This window comes from Felis catus, chromosome C1 (assembly GCF_018350175.1).
Source record: "Felis catus isolate Fca126 chromosome C1, F.catus_Fca126_mat1.0, whole genome shotgun sequence".
NCBI classification, from domain to species: domain Eukaryota; kingdom Metazoa; phylum Chordata; class Mammalia; order Carnivora; family Felidae; genus Felis; species Felis catus.
Window position 1 is genome coordinate 162,137,472 of NC_058375.1, and position 23,884 is coordinate 162,161,355.

Genomic DNA, 23,884 nt, shown 5'->3' on the forward strand with positions numbered 1-23,884 from the left:
CCCATGTCATCTGCTCTCCCAGTTCATAAATGACCATGATGTCTTGCTCTCCAGCATTTACCTGCCCCTGGTTTCCATTTTCCTAGACACACGTGGGCGACCGAAGGTGGTGGCCACAACTCCTCATCACCTGTGGTTCGTGGCGTCTTATACAGCTGAATCTTAACACTTCCCAGGTTCATTCCACTCCCTTGAGTTTGACTCAGCCCAGATCCTGGCTCTAAGACCCACTCCCTCAGTGAAGGCTTCTCTTAACTCTCCCAGCACATGGCACATTCTCCTCTAAGCTCTTACTTACACCCTCAATACTTATCAGTACTTTAAGCAAAGGCTGCTTAGTATTGCAATTTAATTTTTACATGCCTATGTCTGGGACCTTGTTGTATACTTGTTCCCTGGTGCCAAGCCCAATGCTGATATATGGAGGCTCCATAAATACATGCATGAATGAATAAATGAATGAATGAATTGATGGAATGCATTTCTACACAGCTTGGCATTTTTAATCTTTAGGAATTGAAGTCTACGTCAGACTTAAGTCTAAAGACAGCAGATTTTAGCTCAATCTTGTCAGTTACTCTTATCACAAATTACGTTATGGATCTGGAAGACACTAGGATCAGCAGATGGAGATAGCATTAAACAGGGAGCTATTAGGGATGGCATGGAGCTGTGGCCAAGCACACAGGTGGGACTGGGGACTAGGGATGGGCAATCATCCCAAACCCTGGTTCAGGAACCGAGTAACCTGCATTCCATCCAGGTCAACCACTGAAAAGCGGGTTCTGTGAACCAGGGCAAGTCATTGATTCTTTCTGAGCTCAAGAAAGTTCATATACATCTACCAATGTGTATACAAAGTCCCCCTGCGTCAGCAGAACAAATGACTACAGGGCTCAAGAAACATCTATTTGAAGGAAAGCAAGCCCAAAAAAGAGCTTTCATCATTTGCTTACTATTTCAGAAGAAATGTTCAGGAGCACGGATGTTTAGGAGACCATCCTTTATGGGCTAAAATGACTAGAAGCAGCCTCCGTAAGTCACTGGAGAATTGGAAATACACTCTCATCCTCTTGAATGTTCTTCAAGACTCAGTGAGAGGTAGATAGGTCCAAACAGAAAGGATGAAGGCTCTTCCCATCCCCTCCCCTTGACCCTTCCTGAACACAGTTGAGCACTACTAGCATTTTCATAAACATCTGACTGCTTAACAACTTGGTCAATAGTGGGACTGGGTCCCTGGGCACTGAATGATGGTGACAAAGGGCTGAGGAAGAGGAGGAGGGGAGGGAAGGAAGAGGGAGAGGAGAGAAGGAGAGCCAACCTCCTTGAGACGTTCCCATATGCCAAGCTCTGGGCCTCGGTCACTTTCTTACCTCACCTCACAAAGCAGCTGTCTGTTGCAGCGGGCAACCTAAAGCCAAGGCCTTAGGAACTTGCCCATGGTCACATCTCTGAGTAGCAGAGGCACTCACCAGTCAAAATGCACAGGCTGCAAGGGACCAAGGGTGTCAAGGGACAGAAAAGAGACCCAGAGAGGGCAGATGGAGGATGCTTGAGGCTTGCTGGGGCCAGATCTGTGGCTTGTGAGACACTTTAAACATCAACTCACCATCTGGTTTAATCCAGGTGTGACATTGTCCATCATGGGAAAGCAATGGGGGGGGGGGGGGTGTTGAGGAGTCATGCTCTGGTGGAGCCCAAGCAGCTAGAGTGAGGGAGAGAGCATGGCACAGGAGCTTGGGGGCAGGGGCGACCTACCCATGGGCATAGAAGGATTTCCACAATCAGTACACACATTAGTGTGTACCAATAAAACATGAGTCCTAGTTTAGCCCCGTGCAGACACAGAGCATAAGGTTTCCTTATGTGTAGAGTAGGAGATTAAAAAAAATTTTAAAGCCCTTTGGCAACCTCTTTAACCCATCTCTAATGAGGTCCCAGATGTCTCAACGGGGCCGCCACAAACCCAGCACATCTAACTGCATCTGTGAGGACATGGTTCCCCCTCTCTCTACCAGAAGGCCATCCTGGGAGCTCTGTTTGGAAGCTAAGGCAATTAATTGTCGTGCATGAACCTGGTGGGTAGAGTGATAGGGAGAGAAGAGGAGAGATTCCTAAAGCATTTCCCAAATTTATCTCAACTTTCACATTTGTGCTGGGAAAAACACACCCAACGGGGATAGCTCATTACTTCAATGTTCCAAGTTTTCAATCCGCTAGGCAACTTCTGAGAAAATGTCATCCCCCAGTGAGGGAGGGAGGAAGGGAAGGAGAGGGAGGGAGAGGGAAGGGGAGGGAAGGAGGAGGCCCACAGGAAGGTCTGAGGATTGCTACAGAGCCAGAGTCTCAGGAGAACACAGGGAAAACAAATCGCAAGTTTGCCGTTTCAGTGATGTTAACCAAATCATGGAATAAAAATTTGTAATGAAAAGTATGGGCTGGTATATACATATTGTTTATGCAATACTCTGGCAATCATTCTTCAGAGATGTAAGGAAATCAGAGCACAAAAGGAGGGACATCCATCGCCCACACCTATGCCAGGCGAAAGGGGAAGGGACCTCTGGTTTAAATTTTAAGCCAAACATAGGGCACCTGGATGGTTCAGTCGGTTATGCGTCCGACTTCGGCTCAGGTCATGATCCGGTGGTTTGTGGGTTCGAGCCCTGTGTTGTGCTCTGTGCTGACAGTTCAGAGTCTGAAGCCTGCTTTGGATTCTGTGTCTCTCTCTCTCCCCATCTCTGCCCCTCCCCTGCTCACTCTCTGTCTCTCTCAAAATTAAAATTGAAAACATTTTTTAATAAAATAAAATAAAATAAATAAATTTTAAGCCAAACATCAAACCATGAGTCAATAGTGACAGGGTAACAGTGAAAACGGAGCTGTCTGGATGTAGAATCCACGTAAAAGTGAAATGTTAACACTGCAAAGATCCCAGTCATTGGCCCAGCTTTCACAGTGGTAACAAACAACACCGAGAGAGTTCTCACTATGTGCAGGCACCTGTCCGGATGCTATTTGGTGTAACCCACTCAGCAACCCCATATGCAAAGTGCCAACCCCACACCCCGGTCTCCAAGGGAGGATCTAAAAGGTCGTGCAAGTATGTGTAAGAGTCAAGGTTTGACTCCAGGCAGCCTGACTCCAGGAATCCCCTTTGTTTATAATACTATAAACATTTCTTTATGTCCCTGTCCCCTATGCTTATAATATTAAACACCAACATTTACTGGGTACTTAGTATGTTCCAGGCACTGTCCTAAGTGGTTATGAGATGGTATTCTCATCTTTTGTTTTTAAATGAAAAAACTGAGGCACAGAGAAGAGCTATACATGACCCCAGATCTCAGAGTATGTTGTACAACCAGGGCTCAGATCTAAGTAGCCTGGTTCTGGGACTCATGGCCCTGGCCAGTGGATAATTGCCTAAGAAACACATACATCCGGGTTGAGGGAAAGCGTTCACTGAGATCTTAAAAGCATGAGAGAATCCCACTGCCTGAAATCCGATCAAGGTCATGCATGGGGAAATTTTCCACCTGGCTGCCCACATTAGGGACACAGAATCATGGGAACAAGATGAAAAACACACCTCTTGATATTTTTGCCTTGCGGGCTTGGACCCCAGTTTAACAAACGTGGCTTTGCCCTCGGTACCACCCTCTTGGCACCCGTGGGATGGTTCTCCACCCAGGTCAGGGCACCCTTGAACTCTTCATTTTCTCAGAAAGATAGCCCTTCTGTTTAACTTTCCAGGTACATGAATCTGCCCCAACTAGTCCCACACGTAAGTGGACTCCAGCCTTCATCAGTGAACCTATTCACAGACTGACTGCCTGACCTACTCTAGCCCAAACCCCCATTGGATGAAGTCACATTTGTAGAAAGAAAACTTACTCTAGGTTCGGTTCTTGCATTTAGATGGGCCACCAGAAAGCCAAATATCTGGGCTGTGTTATCCTCCCCCTGCCCCTTGCAGAATTTCTTCCCTTGAGTTGCATTTGGATATTTTGCTGTCAACATTTACCAAAAATCTTTTTGTGAAGCCGTTAGATAAAACTCCTATAGCATCTGCCATAGGAAAAAAATTGAGGATATTGTCCACTGTATCACCCAGTCCCCATAGGAAAGACCCCATAACAAACTTGCTCTTTTTCAAGCTCAAAAAAGGTTTACTCCTCTTGAGGAAATAGTGTCACTTCTGAACATGAACATCGTGTCTTAATGGCCCATCCTTTTTTCTTTTTTAAATTTCTTTTTTCAACGTTTATTTATTTTTGGGACAGAGAGAGACAGAGCATGAACGGGGGAGGGGCAGAGAGAGAGGGAGACACAGAATCGGAAACAGGCTCCAGGCTCTGAGCCATCAGCCCAGAGCCCGACGCGGGGCTCGAACTCACAGACCGCGAGATCGTGACCTGGCTGAAGTCGGACGCTTAACCGACTGCGCCACCCAGGCGCCCCCCCATCCCTTTTTCTATCTCCCTCTCACTTCTTAAAGCTTCTAGGAAGCTCAGAGTCAAACTTGAAATTGAAGGTATGGGCCTTCTTAGTCTCTACAAGAGGCCACAAGACTTGTAATCTTACCATCTCATAGGAAAAAAATTAAGGTAGGTGTATATTTATTTCCTTATTTATAAGTTCTATGCATGTACCTGATTATATATTATTAGCTGATATTTTAAAGCACAATATACACAGAGGGCAAAGTTCACTGTTCATGACTAAGGATATAAATTCATATTTTAAAAGGTCTTCTAATAATTTCAAAATCGTTTTCGCCTTTTCTCTCAGACCTCGCTAGATTGGACTATCATCACACTTGCTCTTAGTGAAGCTGAGACAGAGCTTGCCCAGGCCGCCCGGGAAGTATCAGCAGATGATACTAGCATGAGAGGCAAACCAACAGTTTCTTTGCAGGGATATTTGGAAGGTACTATCCTCCTTTTGCGAGGAGACACTTAAGCATGGGTAATATAGACCAGAATCCTCGTAACTGGACGCAGGTGCGCGGCAAGATGCCACAGGTTGCCAACGGCAACCCAGCCAGCCAGCAAGGAGGCTTTGCAGCATCTCTGGGTGTGGAGAGTCTGCCCAGAGCTCCGCAGACACCGTCCGGGAGTGTCACGGGCTGGCCGAGGGAAGCATGTGACAGGCGCCCATTAAACAGGACGAGATCTCAATGGCTCTCATTTTAAGACGAAAAGTCTCTAACTAAACACTCTGATATGGGTTCTTGCCACACTACAGTTGATCTGATGTACAGATCACGTCCCCTCGGAATCCATCTATCTCTGTCCTCTATCTCGGTTTACCTTATCCTGGTCCTGACCTCCTAGTCATGTGCTCTCCTCTCGGTCACTCTATTTATGGAGTGGGAACGTACCTTCCTCCACATCATGAGCAGGATGGATAGAAGAGACAAAGAGAAGGCTTCTTCTCAGTGTCCATATTGTTCACTTCAGCTAATGGCGTATTTGGGATTCTTTCATGTAAAAGGAGTCTCGGGGGTGACTCAGGCAGCTCCGTGAAATTATCTGGGACTCAGCGGCCTGCAGTCACTCCTAAGAGTGGTCTTCCTGTCTGTCATCTTCACAGCAGCTAGAGCTCCAACCACCACGTCCGCTCTCCAGGCTGACAGCAACAGGACGGAGGGGTGGGGCACCCCCAGCAGAAGGGCTCCATGCCGCTTGCCCTCACACAGCCTCACCCAGGCAGGAGGTAGAGTGAGAGGGCCGTGAGGGTGGGTGAGAAACAGTAAAAGTCAGGGAGGGGCGCCTCGGTGGCTCAGTCTGTTAAGCATCCTGCTTCTGGTTTGCGCTCTGGTCATGATCTCATGGTTTGGGAGTTTGAGCCCCGTGTCCAGAATCTCCCCATTTGGGATTCTCTTTCTTTCCTTCTCTCTCTCTGCCCCTCCCCTGCTCATGCTTGCTCTCTCTCTCTCTCTCTCTCTCTGTCTCAAAATAAATACATAAACTTTAAAGATAATAAGTAAATAAATATGTGTCAGGGAGAATGGAGATTGGGAGAATGACAAGCAGTTTTTGCCACATCTGCTTTAAGATTCGAGATCTTTCAGGGGCTCCTGGGTGGCTCAGTTGGTTGTGTGTCTGACTCTTGATTTGGACTCAGGTCATGATCTCAGTTCGTGAGTTGGAGCCCTGCATTGACAGCACGGAGCTGCTTGGGATTCTGTCTCTCTCTGCCCCTCCCCCGCTTGCTCTCTATATCTCTCAATATAAACTTAAAAAAAAATTTTAAATAAAGTTTAAAAAAAGGTTTTCATTAGCTAAGTAGGACTCAGTATTAGAATGGCATTCAGGAGAATTCTCATTCTAGACCATCACCCTGAACCTAATTTGGATCTTTTTTTGCCCCCCATTCAAAGACCCAGTATCAATTACCACTGAAAGGTATTTAATTTTTTTTTTAATGTTTATTTTTGAGACAGAGAGAGACAGAGCATGAATGGGGGAGGGTCAGAGAGAGAGGGAGACACAGAATCCGAAGCAGGCTCCAGGCTCTGAGCTGTCAGCACAGAGCCCGACGAGGGGCTCGAACTCACGGACCGTGAGATCATGACCTGAGCCGAAGTCGGACGCTCAACCGGCTGAGCCACCCAGGCGCCCCGCCACTCAAAGGTATTTAAAGTAAGAATCATCCCAGGAATACATTGTCCCCTGTAGAAGCCCTAGAAAGTATGTGAATGCATAGTTAACACAGATGTACAGAAAGGCAAACATTTTTTTGTCTAATAGAAACCACAATGGGTATCTTCTCAGACACAGTTGCACATCAGGTTTTGCAAACCGGATCCTCCTTCAGTTAACTATTTAGTGAAACTTGCAGTGAATTGGGGTGGGGGAGACCTCCATCTTATAACCTGAATGATCATATTCTTAACACGTCTGTGTCTGGATTTGAAACGTTCGCTTAGACTGTTCTAAGTTAGTGCCAGCTCTCCGGCGATTTCGGCAGACTAAAACTCGGCCCCTGACGCAAACCCCAAATACAAGTGTCACGATGAGTGTCGGCTCCTGTTTGAAGTCTCAGCCGCCGCGTGTCTCCCAGAGACCCCAGTGGCGAGATGGTCCCTGGGATTTTGCTGCTTTCCCCTCGAACTGACTTCAAGAGCCAGACATATGAGCAGATGCTGAGTGACAGTGTGCTGTTGTTGAACACGAGTCAGGGACAGAATTCATCGTGCAACGACGCACATCTCTCATCTTTCAGATGCCAAAAGTATAAAAATACCCCAATGGGTCACTCACCAGAATAACATGGGCAGTGTTCCATTCATGAGCTCACACTGTGCCAGTGACATCACAGGAAGGCCTGTGCAGTTTACAACGAATCAACCAGAGACCCTAAAATTGGCTCTCCCTTCCTGGGCCTCGCCCCTCCCACCAAACCTGGGGTGCTTGCTGGCTCGAGTTTACAGGAAAAGTCCAGGAACCTGGAGAGTTTCACTGAGCTGAAGAGTAAAACATGTTGGGGATGGGGGTTGAATTTAACTGTGTACCTTATGAGTAATGAAATTGCCACAGCAAAAGGTGTGGTTTCCAGAAGGCTGACAGGCCGTGAGCACATTCACTCACCCGCCAGCATTAACTCCAGTGCGTGAGGAGGGGAGGGAGTCTCTTCCTCTGTTGTGTATTTGCCCCCTCTTCGAACTGTAAGTGAAAAAGGAAAACTATAAAACCAAGAGGCTGCATGTCCCCTGAGACATTTAGATGTAAGCTGGACCAAACACTGCCCGTGTATCACAGGCCACAATTTCACCCTGGCAGGGAAGTGAACTAAGTGACTTAATGGGTATTTTCCATCTCTAATTTCCATGATTAAAAGAAAGAGGTTGAGAGGGGTACATGTGGAGCCTATTGTGAGTTTGCCAATGAATCCTAATTTAGATCAAAGAGAGTCTATGTGACACTGAACCATAAACACCCTAGTGTGCGTTACTTCAAGGAAGTTGTTAGTGCGTCCCCGATGGCTATTATGTGATATAGTTGCACTCTATAGCCTGCACCCTTTAATTACTAATATAGAAGAAAATCCCATATGAGAGGAAGGAATGTAAATGAGACCTCTGCTCTTTTGAACATTTTATGCATTTGCCAAATGAAAATTTGCTGTGGACTTTGGTTTTCCCTGATCGCTGTTGGTAGTGATCATTTGGCTCATGGGATTAAATCCGAATTTCCAAAAACGATTTCTGATCAGTGCACAGGTTTTAGATCTTTATGGATGCTTTGCACTGAGACATGGATCATCAGAACCAGATTGGGAACGACGTCTTTGAAGTTTTCAAAGGTAGGGAAGAAGCCCTCTTCCGTTCTCATCTTTCCTCTTGCTGAGCGTTGCTCAGTGCGGGTCGAGGGGTACAGCTGAGAGAGGGACCTGTGGAGGCCAGAGCCTTGGTGTCACCCCCGACTCGTGCACTATCCCCAACATGGGCCGGTAGCTCCTGTGTAGAGCGGATCGTGCTTTAGGGACACGGGTCTGTTTGTTGCGCGCGACCACGCCTGCTGACGTGGGGTTTGCTCACACTAAGATTTAAAAGCACAATTTTAAGAGAAGGATGACCCCAAGGGTGCACTCGAACAGCGCGATTTTAAAGATATTTCCTTCTCGGGGCGCCTGGGTGGCTCAGTCGGTTAAGCGGCCGACTTCGGCTCAGGTCACGATCTCGCGGTCTGTGAGTTCGAGCCCCGCGTCGGGCTCTGTGCTGACCGCTCAGAGCCTGGAGCCTGTTTCAGATTCTGTGTCTCCCTCTCTCTCTGACCCTCCCCCGTTCATGCTCTGTCTCTGTCTCAAAAATAAGTAAACGTTAAAAAAAAATGTTTTAAAGATATTTCCTTCTCTAGGATTCTTCTACCCTTAGCCTATGGGCACGAAAAGAGGATCGACAACAACTTGGCACTTAAATGAGGGCCTGAGCGTAGGACCAGGCCTTGTACCAAAGCGAAGACGCTCATCAGACACAACAACGACTGAAGATATTAACCATCCCGGGCGATTTGCCGTGACCAACACTGCATCGCGTTCAGTAAAGCAAACTCCTGCTTTGCCATCTGTCTCATACTACAAGGAGATAATAATAATAAAATCGTTGCTTCATGAGTACACCAGGTAGAGGATAATTCTCTGGTAGACCACATCGGTGTTCTTCTCCGAAGGATGCCATATTCTCAATGAGGCAGAGAACACAGGGGAGAGTGCGTGATTATGCACAAACGGGATGCCTAAAATCAAAAACCAATGCAGCATATGTCAGTATTTAAAGCCCCATCAAAGAAACATCCAACTTTTCAGCTGTAACCCAAATACAAATTTTCCTTACCCTGTCAATTAGCAGATTACACAACTTCTGTAGCAGGAAGACCATTCTGCCAGCAGAGCCGTAGTGTTTGGAATGGGTCCAGGTCAGACAGATGGTGTGGAAAAAGGATGCAATGAGACGTTCCCGATTGGCAGAGTCAACAGCTCTTCCGTGCGGCAAACAGAACCTTTGAAGGGCGGAGCCACAAGGTAAAGTGTGTTTCCCACACAGCGGGAGAGGCACGCAGGCGGCCAGAATCACCAGGGTCATCAGTGACTAGCACAACAATGGGCTGGCTTCAGGGAAGCGTCTAGAGAAGAAAAATAGGCAAAACATTACATAAACGGAAAACTTGTTCTTTGGCACGTAAAAAGCGCCGCCCTCCTCCCCCAACCCTGAGCCAAAGGGGCATAAAAAGCAGAGCTATATCTTCTCCAAAACACAACGGTTAAATTAGTACAAGAAAGCGTTCTTGCTGTCTTTGGAATGCTGGCTATACTGTAAACAATCAAATGATGTACCCACGAGGGGAAGACAAAGGATATTTGCTATATTGTTATTAAATTCCACCTGCACATGTCACACTCTGTTGGCAAAACTGGCTCGCTTACCGACAGCACCCATCCAGCTGCACAGAAAAGCTTGATTCAGGAGCTGACTATTGAAGTTACTATGCATAGTACTAACGATAACAGCCCACTGAATTCCAAAAGTGAGCTCTAAAATGCAATCACTTTGGGGCGCCTGGGTGGCTCAGTCGGTTAAGCGTCCGACTTCGGCCCGGGTCACGATCTCGCACTCCGGGAGTTTGAGCCCCGCGTCGGGCTCTGGGCTGACGGCTCGGAGCCTGGAGCCTGTTTCCGATTCTGTGCCTCCCTCTCTCTCTGCCCCTCCCCCGTTCATGCTCTGTCTCTGTCTCAAAAATAAATAAACATTAAAAAATAAAATAAAATGTAATCACTCATTGAGGATTTTTTTTTAATTTTTAAGAATTTAAATTCCCTTTCATTAAGATCAAAGAAGCAAGGCTATTTCATTAACTTAAACATCTTTAGGTCAGTAAAAGTGTCTTTGTAGCTATCTCTTTATTTTTTATTTTTTTTTAATTTTTTTTTTAACATTTATTTATTTTTGAGACAGAGACACAGCATGAACAGGGGAGGGTCAGAGAGAGAGGGAGACACAGAATCTGAAACAGGCTCCAGGCTCTGAGCGGTCAGCACAGAGCCCGACGCGGGGCTCAAACCCACGGACTGTGAGATCATGACCTGAGCTGAAGTCAGACGCTTAACCGACTGAGCCACCCAGGCGCCCCTGTAGCTATCTCTTTAATAGCAACAGGCCATCGTAAGCACCATCAGTGCACTTAATCCTCTGCACAACCCTGCAAAGTGGAATGATTCTCATCATTTTAGAGGTAAGAAATTAAAGACCCAAGAAAGGAGCCTGGACACCCCCTGGCCGTAGCTCGAAGTGCTGCTATTCCAATACCTGGGGTCTGGCTCAAAACCCTGTTTCTCCATTCCCCTGTGGTGCCCCCCAAGGAGGAAGTGAATGTTTGTTGCAAGTTCCAAGTCAAACTTCTGTCTCCAAATGGAGAAGTACCGGGCGATGATGTGTGGATGAATTGGCCCAATGCAAAAGAGCCAGTTGGATGTATGTGCTAATTTTTATTCTCGCTACCTCTGGGCCTTCACTAGAAATCACTTCACCGTGAAGTGATTTGTGCCCAAACACAAGTTGGAGTCTTACTTTTAGGCAGCTCTTCCTGAAGGGGATCCTGCATGACCAGGAACCTAATTCCACCCTGCCACCTGTCTTCTGCTAAGAGACAGAGAGATAGGCAACTCCTAAGGTGGTCATGGTACGTCTGATCTTCACAGCGCCCTTCTCCACCAAACCCTGATTCTTTTCCTTCTATTTTTGCCCACTCACTTATAGAGGCTCAGGTCTCTATGTTGCAATCGCGTAGAGAGGAAAACACGGAGGTCATTATCCGAGGCTGCTGGGCTAAGTTCTTTTCAGCTGCACTGGCAAAAGCAGACTCTGCCTTCGTACAGAGGCTGGGATTTCTTTGACATGATCTTGTTGGAACAAAATGGGAGAGAACTCACATGTCATGCTCTGTCTATAATAGCCCCTGATTAGAGAGAATATAGACCTGGCAACACGTTTGATGCTATAGAGATTTCAGAACCAAAGCAAGGTCGACCTGCCAAGCCTGGCATGAAATTTTATGACCACTGTTTTACTTCAGAACAACTATAAGAAAGATGATTCAATGATTAAAACAGCAAGTAACTTGGTCGTCAGTTTCAAGTTTTCAACCCAGGTCCCTGCCCTATATCCACACCCTGTGAAGAGAAGGGGGAAAAAAAGCACAAAAGGCTCATAGAAGTAACAATTGCCTATTTTAATGTTGGCAACGGATAAATGACAATTATGTTGTTAATTGATAGTTATTCCAATGAGTTGTCATCCATGTAGATTGTTCAGATTAGCAATGTTATTTTTGCATTGTGATTAAACCACTGAGTTGCTGCATAAAGGCTGTTGTATTCCATAGTAGACACATTCTAATAACCCAGAAGAGAAAAAGGGCCAAGCCCCTTAAAAGAGGCAGTTGATTTTTTAAAAAGGCTGGGAGATATAAAATCTCATTAAGATGTGATTTTTAGCCAAATGCTACATTAATGAAATATACTGTTTAATTAAGGAAGTTTCTATACAAATGAAGTATTAATAAGACAAAAGGCAGTAAAAAAGGGAGCAACACCCGAAGAGGTTTAGAACAAATTCACACCCCAAGACTAAATAGCAGTCACCGACTCTGTACCTTTAAAAAACAAAACAAAACAAAACAAACAACTCTACATCTTGCTTAAATGTTTCTGTGGCTTTCCAACGTTGCAAACAATTTTGAAGTTTGAAGTTTTTCTACTCTATAGGAGCTTTAAGTTATAGCCGCTGATTAGTAACATTAAAAAAAGTGATCTCAAAGTCTGCAGCCAACCATTCAAGAGGGCTTGACTGATCCCTCCCTGTGGCAGCTGCCCAAATCTTGGGTAGAGAAGCCTGTTGGAATTCAGCAGAACCTAGCAGCCATTTCATGGAATTTCGGCATGAAATTGGACAAAAAGCATCATGTTAAGCAAGCTTCTCTTTATTTCTTCTTAAAGTAGGTCCAGCCAGCAAGCCTGGCAATGACTCTTGCTAAATTGGGGTAATATTCCCCTTCTTATCAACTGTACATACTTTAAAAAAAGGAAAAGGGGCGCCTGGGTGGCGCAGTCGGTTAAGCGTCCGACTTCAGCCGGGTCACGATCTCGCGGTCCGTGAGTTCGAGTCCCGCATCGGGCTCTGGGCTGATGGCTCGGAGCCTGGAGCCTGTTTCCGATTCTGTGTCTCCCTCTCTCTCTCTCTGCCCCTCCCCCGTTCATGCTCTGTCTCTCTCTGTCCCAAAAATAAATAAATGTTGAAAAAAAATTAAAATAAATAAAATAAAATAAAAAAAAAAAAAAAGGAAAACCCAACTCACCTTTCGGCAGTCATTTGCATCTGTGCAAGTATTCCTACGCTTCACTCCTCCACCCCTCACCTCTCTCAGTATTGACATTGCTGTACTACTGTCCCACTCGATGGAGCAGTGAACATCTGTGGCAGGTTTTAACCTGCCCGGAATTATTTCCCTTTCTTCTGATAATTGGACTCTAATTTCCGGGAACCACCCCTCATCTACAATAATCCTTATGGTTTAGATGGGACAGTCTCACACACACACACACACACACACACACACACACCGTCTCAGGAGTGGACATGTATCTCAGGCCTGACTCATCAGCTTGATCCACTCCTCTGGCCACAGTAAATGGATCAGGGATGAGCATAGAACCCAGCCCGGTAAGAACCAATCTTGGAACTTTTTCTGGAACTCCTAGGAAAGAGAAAGAAGCAATTTGGTCACAACTTTATATGTTTATACCAGGCTTGAGAAAATAGGTAAATATAGTGGAGATAATGAGAGTCCAGCTTCTCACTGTCAGAGAAAAAAGTTAAGAATAAGGAAAGAAAGGGGGCGCCTGGGTGGCTCAGTCGGTTTAGCATGCAACTCTTCATTTGGGCTCAAGTCACGATCCCAGGGTTGTGGGATCGAGCCCTGTATTGGGCTTTGCACTGAGTGTGGAACCTGCTTGGGATTCTCTCCCTCCCTCTCTCTCTGCCCCTCCCCTACTTTCACATGAATGCATACTCTGTTGCTCTCTTTCAAAAAATTAAAAAGAAATAAACTAATTTAAGAAAATAAGGAAAGAAGGGAGGTTAAATGAACTCCAAGATTTTTGGATTGATATTAGAGGTACTAGTATGAATTTGTGGTTTTTAAATATGTACCCAAATGGGGGCACCTGATTGGCTCAGTCAGCTAAGCATCAGACTCTTGATTCGGCTCAGGCCATGAACTCACGATTGGTAAGATCGAGCCCTGCACTGGGCTCTGTGCTATCAGCACAGAGCCTGCTTGGGATTCCCTCTCTCTCTCTCTCTCTCTCCCTCTCTCTCCCCTCCTCCCCCGCTCACACTCTCTCTCTCAAAATAGATAGATAGACAGACAAATAAATAAAATACGTGCCCAAATAGATGGATAGGTTTCTGATATACTCAGAAATAAATATGTGTGTGTATGCATGAGTTAGTGTATTTCATAGCCTTGTTTTTGAGAAGGCCTAGACACAATGACACCCCAGGAGTGATAAGCATACCTAAGCACCCAGATCTTGGGTTCCAAATACCATTCTCCAACAAAATTGATTCTGGGACTACAATAGAGAAAACATATGAGTCTGTTGCATCTCAAGGTGCTAAAAGGAGGGAAGGGTTCAACAACAATGATGGGGGCAGGGTGCCTGGGTGGCTCAGTCAGTTAAGCGTCTGACTTTGGCTAAGGTCATGATCTCATGGTTCTTGAGTTCAAGCCCCGCATGGAGCTATGTGCTGACAGCTCAGAGCCTGGATCCTGCTTTGGATTTTGTGTCTCTCTCTCTTTCTGCCCCTCTCCCTCTCACACATTTTCTCTCTCTCTCTCTCTCTCTCAAATTAAATAAATGTAAAAAAATAAATAAATAATGATGATGGAGGCATATCAAAAGGCATGAAAGAGCTTCCAATAGCCAAAGATGAACCATTTGAAAAACAAAATAAATAATGACATTATTGGATTATATAATGACAGTATAGAATAAAATAAATGTCCATAAGTGTCCAAGAATAAAATAAATGTACAACGTGACTTGTCAGGTTATAATTTATAGAATAAAATAAATGTCCATGTCATGGACATTTATTGGTAATGATACCAATAAGTAATTGAATAAATATATCAATGGAGAAGAAACAGCTTTTTTTTTACAGAAAACTTCCAGCCAATAAATATAGATGGAATGAGGGAACTAGAAAATTACTATTAGAATAATACAGTAAAAATTGTTGCAGGCAAAATCAATCTATGATTTCCAAAATTAATGGGCACAAGTTTGAGGAAAAATAAGGTATTTGTGTAGTCTCAAAGTATCTCCCCCAAGATATGTATTAATTACAAAGGGAGATATTGTTAACTTTTCATTGGAGAAACCTGGCTGAGACCATGTTAAATTAACATTACCAGTAATACGACATCCTGATATCATGTACCCCCAATATGATGGCCTGAGAAGAGTCTATATTATTTCTGAAGTATTCTTAACACAAATGCATGACCTCAGTCCCATCATGAGAAAACATTAGACTCAAATTGAGCGATGTTTTACAAACTGACTGATCAGTACTCTTTGAAAGTATTAAGGTCATTAGAGACAAAAATGGTTAAGGAAATGTCACAGAATGGAGGAGACTAAGGATAGGTGACATCTAAGTAAGACGCGAGATCCTCAACTGGATGCTGAAGCAGATTTCCATGGAAAAAAAATGGTGACCCTCAGTCTTTTCATTTAGATTGCAACAGTATTAAGTTCTAAGTTTTGAGCATTGTACTTTTGCCACCCAGGAAGTTAACATTACTAGAAGCGTGATGAGGGCATTCAAGAACTTTCTGAATGACTTTTGAAACTCTTTCACAAATTTAAAATGATTTCAAAATGGTTTTTGTACTATTTTGTACAGCATGGGGACTATAGTTAATGATACTGTATTGTGTATTTAAATATTGCTAAGAGAGTAGATCTTAAAAAGTCTCATCACAAGAAAACAATTTTGTTGTTTTTTTTTTTTTCAACGTTTATTTATTTTTGGGACAGAGAGAGACAGAGCGTGAACAGGGGAGGGGCAGAGAGAGAGGGAGACACAGAATCGGAAACAGGCTCCAGGCTCTGAGCCATCAGCCCAGAGCCTGACGCGGGGCTCGAACTCACGGACCGCGAGATCGTGACCTGGCTGAAGTCGGACGCCTAACCGACTGCGCCATCCAGGCGCCCCAAGAAAACAATTTTGTAACTATAAATGGTGACAGATGTTAACTAGACTTAGAGTGGTGATCATTTTACAATATATACAAAGCAAATCATTATGTTGTACACCTCAAATGAATATGTTATATGTCAATCATACCTGAATCAAATTTTTCAAAAATTAAGAAAGCTTTTTTAAAGTTAAAAAAAAATTTTTTTTTTGATATAGAGGTTAAAAGTCAAGGGTCATTTAAGATTACTGAATAATGGCGCAGGAGGAGAAGAGTAGCCAGGGCCTGAAAATAGGAGCTCCTGGATCAAGCTATGACTGAAGCTAGCCACGCCAAGACTTTTTGGTTGTTTCTGGACAAGGATGCAAATAAATTTATTCTACAGAACAATAAATTTAAATAAGTACAGCAACGTTGGGAAGAAAGCAAAAGAGAAGTGTACAAGGAGAGCAGGTAAGAGTTGCATTCTACAAAATGTTAAAATAGTGTCACTAATATTTTTAAAAAATTGAAATGTTTCAGGGCGCCTGGGTGGCGCAGTCGGTTAAGCGTCTGACTTCAGCTCAGGTCACGATCTCGCGGTCCGTGAGTTCGAGCCCCGCGTCGGGCTCTAGGTTGATGCCTCGGAGCCTGGAGCCTGTTTCCGATTCTGTGCCTCCCTCTCTCTCTCTGCCCCTCCCCCGTTCATGCTCTGTCTCTCTCTGTCCCAAAAATAAACGTTAAAAAAAAAAAATTTTTAAAAAAATTGAAATGTTTATAAATACACTTCTCCAACTTGCCCAACACTTCTGAATATCACTTCAGGTTATCAACTGAATTCACATTTTGCCTAGCGATACTGCCTACCTAGTGTGCCTGAGAAATGCAAGAAAACTCAGCCTGAAACATCTTTCTATTGGCCATGCCACAGGACACGAAATTCACGGTGTCCATTTCCTTTGGAGTTAATGCCGTAAAGATCTCTACTAAAATGGAAATCCTGTGGCCCAACATATAAAGGCCATCCAGGTTCTATCTGGAAGAGTAATAGTTTATCAACAATTAGCAACTTAGCACCAATTTATTAACCAGATTAAGCACTGCCCCCTCAGAGGGTCTGGGAGGAACGGAGCAGAGGATGAGGAAATTTTTTAATGTTTATCTATTTTTGAGAGAGTGGGAGAGACAGAGTGTGAGCCGGGGAGGGGCAGAGAGTGAGGGAAACACAGAATCTGAAGCGGGCTCCAGGCTCTGAGTTGTCAGCACAGAGCCGGACGCGGGGCTCGAACTCATGAACCATGAGATCATGGCCTGAGCCGAAGTCGGATGCTTAACCGACTGAGCCACCCAGGTGCCCCGAGGATGAGCACTTTTTAATGAAAGAACCAAGAGGGAGGGAGAATTTGAAGTCTAAGAGGGAAGACCTGGATAATGTGCTGACACTGGAGGTCCAGCTTGAAGGGAGCAGGCGGAGAGACGAGAGAGGAGCACAGACAAAAGGAATAGGGAAAGAAGAATGGCACAGTGCCAAGAACAAACCTGCCAAAGATGCCTGTCTGCAGCCACCTCTTGCAGTACTAATAGAATCATTGTTCAAAGGGTACATTAGATTATGGCTGCCATATACGGTTGTGCTGGCTGTTCCCAGGCAAGGGGACGAGTCGGGATTGAAATCCAGCCCAAGATGCTCTTGCCAAGCCGTGAGTCCTGGGGGGGGGGGGCGGGGGGGGCTGCATCTGCTGAGAGGGAGGCCTTTCCTGTCGTTGCAGTGGCGGCCTTGCATCAAAATAATTGTCAAGCCCTTTTCCCCGGGGGGACGAGAACGTGTTGGTACTTTTCCTGGTGGCACAATCTCCTTCCACTTCCGGGGAATGTGCCAATAGACCTTGTTGCCTTTCACATCCACTGTGCTCCCAGGCCACTCCCACCCAGTCGCCCTTCTAACACTCAGATGTGTTTTGGAGGTGGTTGCAGGCAGAGGACAGGGGGCTCTGGCTGGAAAGAACTTTGTAGCCGGTATCAAGTTATTTTCAAAGGCAGAACTACCGGACCAACGTCTGTGCCGGAAACGTGTGGTGTCCTGGTCTATCGTTCGAGCTGTTCAGGGAAGGACAGTGACAGAAGCTTCCATGCTACTTGCATCCTCAACAAAAATCGCAAATTAAACATCTTCATCCACTCTTTTTTCTGCTACCTTATGGGCTGCAAAAAACACTTGAGTCAAAATTAGGGCAACCACCATGCCCTGTGAGTTATTTCTCCCTACTGTTCTCAGGACAGTGTTAAAGTGCACGGCTGCTTCTGATATATTTTGACAAGGAGAAAGTGGCAAGTTAGCTCATTATCTCTTTAGAGCAGTGCAGAGACGCTCGGAGAAAATCCCATCTGGCCTTAGAGTATCTTACCTGATGAGCAGAACCAGCGAATGCTCACTTTTGTTTTGCCCAAACTCTTTTCTGCAGCTTTTTCCCAGGCCAGTAGTTGAAGCCAGGCTCCCTTTGGACCGGAAGTCATCTGCTGTCCCCTCAGGATTGTGGCCACTTCTGCAGAGCACCACGCACCCATGGTGAGCCCAGATGAGAGCCCAAATTTCACTAGTGAGGGAAGTTTAGGCGATCATCATTAGCATTTATTTCCTGGTTTTTCCTATCCATATTCCCAATCAGTGACGTAATGAAGATACAGGAGGCAGCCACGTAAGAGCTTTTATCTGAGACACCATCTGCCCTGAAGCTCTTCCTCCCTGAGAGTCTGCTGCTGCCCAAAATATTTGCATAGGGCTACGTTCCTGCTGAATGCAAGCATGTTGCTGTAGAAGGACAGCACATTAATGGCCCTTTCCGCAATCACACGTCCATTATTTATTGACCGCCTACTATATTTAATCAGGTCTTCTGCTAAGCCCTGGGGAAACAGCGGTGACCGAAATAGACATGGGGAGTGTCATGTCCAATTTGCCATTCTTACCTAGCCAACCCTTTCCACCTTCAGTTTTTGTCACTCCGCCGGGAAGCCCTCCCTGAGCCCTGACCCTGATTTAACTGACCCTCTTCTATTCTCCCCTCGCGTTCTGTGCACACCCCCGTGGCACTTAATGCTAAAAGGGAACCCCCAGTCCCCAGGATTTCAAACAGGGGCAAAGGTTAGTTTACATCTCAAAATCTCCTTTCATTTTCATTTCAGTTGTAAAGGACCCCATAAAATAACTCTTAAAACGTCACCCTTAAGTGCTACTGAAAGGAGGGGAAAATTGATATTCATTGCGCAAAATCTGGAAAAAATAAAGTCTATATTGCTCATAATGGCAAATGTGGTTGTGGGTCATGAATCTGGTCTAACTCACTAAAATCCATAAAAATAGTTACAACTTGTTCATAAAACACCTCTTGCGAGACTTTCCATAAGAAACTTCAGAAGGTAATGAAACATCAGATAATGGGGAGTGCTAATTGACTCTGGCAAAGCCCTGAGAGGCTCTGCTTCATCTTCATTAGGTGCGCCATGAATACTGCCCCCACAGACAGGTGACTTCTTCACCCAAGTTTCCAAGAACCAATAGCCAAAGGAGCCAGAGCCCTTCCCACCATGAGACCTCTAACCGAGATTTTACTTTTGAGTTGAACACGGTACCTTCTCGTGTCTTCCTGCACGTTCCTGGGTCATCAGATAGAGTGATTTTGGTAAATAGATCCTGTAATTGAATTGAAAATTAAGATCATTAAGGTCTCCCAGGCATGTCCCATGTTCAAAGTTTAAAATCGAAACCAGGCCTATGATTCATAGCGAAAGATGGAAAACCAAAGGGAAACTAAAGTCGAAAAGAGAAAAAATTCTCAAACAGGCTGAGAAAACCCTTTCATGTCTAGCTTCTCTCATAAAATATGGAGTCTCGGGGAAATCACAGTATCTTGGATTCAGAAAACCATTTTTACTCTTCTTCTTCTTTGCACTTAAAAATAAAAAAATCCATGGTAGTCTTGGCCCACTTCCCCAGGTTTTCCAGACCCATGAGCCATTCTGCATCACCATGGCGTTTATTATAATCTTGAGCTCTTGACAAAAGTAGGGGCAATTTTCCATCACGGCGAAACATTTGCTAAGTACTGACAAACACAATTTGCACATCTCCAAATGGAGCTAATTTTGACATGATAAAATAAAATAAGATTACTGCGTATTCAGGCTTCATAATGACCCATTTGATTTCACAAAATAATTCAAAGGGAGGTAGGGGAAATCCACCAATTACTCACTGTCAAAAACATATTAAGAGGCATCACGGCCAGTGTAAAGTTATTAAGTTAATCTACGGAAACTTCTGTTCTCCCCCCAGCCAATCTTCCGTTCAATATTGACTCTCTTGACAGTATCCTTTAATGCCTAGGAACTGCTTTAATAATCTTGAAACAGGAAAAAATAATTAGCATGTATTTGTAACAAAAGGTGTATAGACATTGATGCTGTAATTATAGATCATAATAGAGGATATAACTCAACATCCTAAAAGACAGCTTGCCTGAACACACGTAGGAGATGATATGGGGCTGTGTGCAGGGATGGTGCAGTTGGGTACTTGGAAAATAATTTAGGCGGCAAGCAATGTGGTCTGCTTACCCAAACCACAGAGCGAATGTAATTAAAAGGGGGAATGGAAAATACTGTGGGTTTGCCCCCAAAAAATTGGGTAGGGACTTTTTCTGACTATAATCTTCTCTTGTTACAAACGTCAGCAGAAGGAAGTAGTGATGTGAAGAACGTGAAACAATGGCAGATCTGTCCAGGCTATTCCTCTTAACTGCTTGGTATGCAGACAAACAGTGAGGAAGACAGAGGGAAGTCTGGATGGTAAGGCTGGTAAATTTAGATACTTCATCCCCTTTGATGAAAACTCTGTACCAGTCCCCTTTAGTCTTCAGCTGAATTCAATTGCAAGAAAAAGAAACAAAGAGAAAGGAGATAGAGAAACTCGGGGTTAACATGAAAAGAGAAAGACCTGTTCAAACAAAAACATGGCTCGCTTCTTCTGTCTTTTCTGCTACCGCCAGGTTCCTGTAAAAGTATTAGAGAAGCTCTACAATAGAGTACCGGGGAAGGCACCATGTTCTCTCTCATACAGTATTTATTTATACTTTATTCGACTTGGAATTTCTTTCTTCAGGAAGTTCAGATTTTACTTGAGGCTTTCCCATAGCACAATGTCTTGAAGAAAAGAACTAGGTCAGCGTAACTGGGTTGGATGTTACGATCTGACACCACCAGCGCCAGGCTTGAGACCAGAGGCATCGGTCATTTTTCTTTCGTTAAAGTCAGGTTCCCCGAGGGGAGGTAGTGAGCTGGGGGAAGAGCACGAGAATCACGAGAGGACCCTGGTGCCAGGAGCTGGGGAGATGGGCTAGGCTCCAGCTGAGGGAGCCAGACAGTGAGCTGATTATACATACAGATGTGCAGAGCAGTTCTTTGCTTTGAGCGCAGAATGCCTCTTGCCATCAATTTATTTCTCCCTGGGATGGAAATTGAGACTAATCCACTCTCCATCTTAGTGGGTCCCATCTCCTCTCCCAACGGACACTTTGCACCCTCCCGTGGTGCGGCAAAGATACAATAGGAACATCTCAGATGGAAGGACCAGAATGCAGGGTCCACTTAATCATCAGGCACGGTAGGCACAGTACCTAGGCTCAGAATACATTTAGGGGTCCATGCAGATGTTTTTAATTTGTTTTAAAATCAGGAGAATAATAGGGGCGCCTGGGTGGCGCAGTCGGTTAAGCGTCCGACTTCAGCCAGGTCACGATCTCGCGGTCCGTGAGTTCGAGCCCCGCGTCAGGCTCTGGGCTGATGGCTCGGAGCCTGGAGCCTGTTTCCGATTCTGTGTCTCCCTCTCTCTCTGCCCCTCCCCCATTCATGCTCTGTCTCTCTCTGTCCCAAAAATAAATAAACGTTGAAAAAAAAAATTAAAAAAAAAAATAAATAAAATCAGGAGAATAATGAATCCAGCAATCACGCTCCTAGGTATATACCCCCTAAAGTTGAAACAGGCATTCGAATATTTACACGTGAATATTCACTGACGCCAGCAGAAAGGTTAAACAACCGAATTCCGACCAGTGGACGAATGGATGACCAAAATGTGATCTATCCATACAACGACGCAATACTATTCGGTCGTGAAAATATTCAGTCACGTAACTGATCATGTTCCATTGTGGATGAACCTCCAAGATGTGGTGTTAAGTGAAAGGAGCCAGATACAAAAGGCGACATGCCGTAGAATTCCACTTACGTGAAATACCCGGAAGAGGTAAATCCATGGAGACAGAAAGCAGATTAGAGGTTCTCAAGGGACTGGGTGAAGGAGGTTATGGAGAGTAACTACTTAATAGGTACAGGGTTTCTTTTTCAGGTAGCGCTTTGGAACCAGACAGAGGTGGTAGCTGTACAACATCATCACGAAATTAAATGCCGTTGCATCGTACATCTTAACACAGTTCATTGTATGTTATGTGAATGTTATCTTGATAGAAAAAAGAAAGAAATGAATCCAACCTGGATCATATTTACCTTTGTACCAAGGTTATCATAAAATACAAACTTGTAGAAAATTCGTGCAGGGGCCCCCAACGCAAAAGCGCCTGCAGCATACCGAAGCCATAATCCAGCCTTGACAGAACGCACAAAGCCCAGGCGCAAGCCAGAAGGAACATGAACTATCTGAGGAAGTGAGAGAAGCCACAGTGGCTGGAGCACAGGAAATGAGGGACAGACTCCTTGAGGAAGATGGTCAAGTCAGCAGGGGATCAACCACGGGAAAGACTCAGGATGCTATTGGAAATGCCAATAAAGACTTTTAAGGAGACTGGTATTTTTTTTTTTTTTTTAATCCCTCTGGGCTGCTATTTTGGAGAGTAGACTAGTTAGGGAGTCAAGAAGGGTGGTTACTTTGGTGGAGTCCAAATAAGAGGATATTGCCATAATCTGGATTAAGACAAAAAAATAATGGCTGTTGGCAGGAGAGGTGTAGAGAGACGCATGGCTTTGGAACATTTGAAATAGCAACAGGACCGATATGGGGGATGAGAAGGAGAAGGTGGTCAAGGCTCATTTTCGCTTTTCTGGCATGAGCATCTAGATGCATATGATGATGCTATTCATTAAGAAAGATACTGGGGCACCTGGGTGGCTCAGTCAGTTAAGCGCCCGACTTCGGCTCAGGTCATGATCTTGCAGTTCACGGGTTCGATCCCCATGTTGGGCTCTGTGCTGACAGCTCAGAGCCTGGAGCCTTGCTTCGGATTCTGTGTCTCCCTCTCTCTCTGCCCCGCCCCTGCTCATGCTCTCTCTCTCTCTCTCAAAAATAAATTAAGACATTAAAAAAATTAAAAAAAAAAAAAGATAGATAGTGATGGTCCAGGATTAGGGGCAGACATTCAGCAATTGCATTTTGAACATACAAATTTTGAAGTACCTGTGAAACTTCCAACAGGGAGGACAAAAGGGTAGTTCAATATCTTGGGTGCAATTCAAGTGGGGAGCAGAGCAGGGACAGAAAACTTGGTGACTGTCCATGTGCAGAGTAAAAGGAAATCCCCAGAATGAATGAGATCAAAACGAGGAGTAAGAGTGCAAAATGAGGAGAGAATTCAACTCAGACCAGGACTTGAGAAAACCCAACATTTAAGTGTCAGAAGAAAAGCTAGGAAAGGAGGTGAGTGGAAAGAAGTAGAAGGAAACTCAGGAGGGCCATGGATGTCAAGGAAAGATACTGTTTCAAGAAGAGGAGAACACACGACTGACCCCAACACTTTTGAGGTCAAGCAGAATGTGAATGTTTAAATGTGACATGGTTATGCTGTGGAGGTCATTCTCGACCTTTTCGAAAGCTTGTTGTTAGTGGATGGGACAGAAACCAGACGAGAGTAAATTGAGAAGAGGGTGGGAGAGGGCCATCTGGGTGGCTCAGCTGGTTGAGCATCCGACTTCAGCTCAGGTCACGATCTCATGGTTCATGAGTTCGAGCCCCGAACTGGGCTCTGCGCTGACAGTGCAGAGCCTGCTTGGGATTCTCTCTGTCTCTCAAAATAAATAAACTTAAGAAAATTTTTTTAAATAAGAGGGTAGGGGGGGCGCCT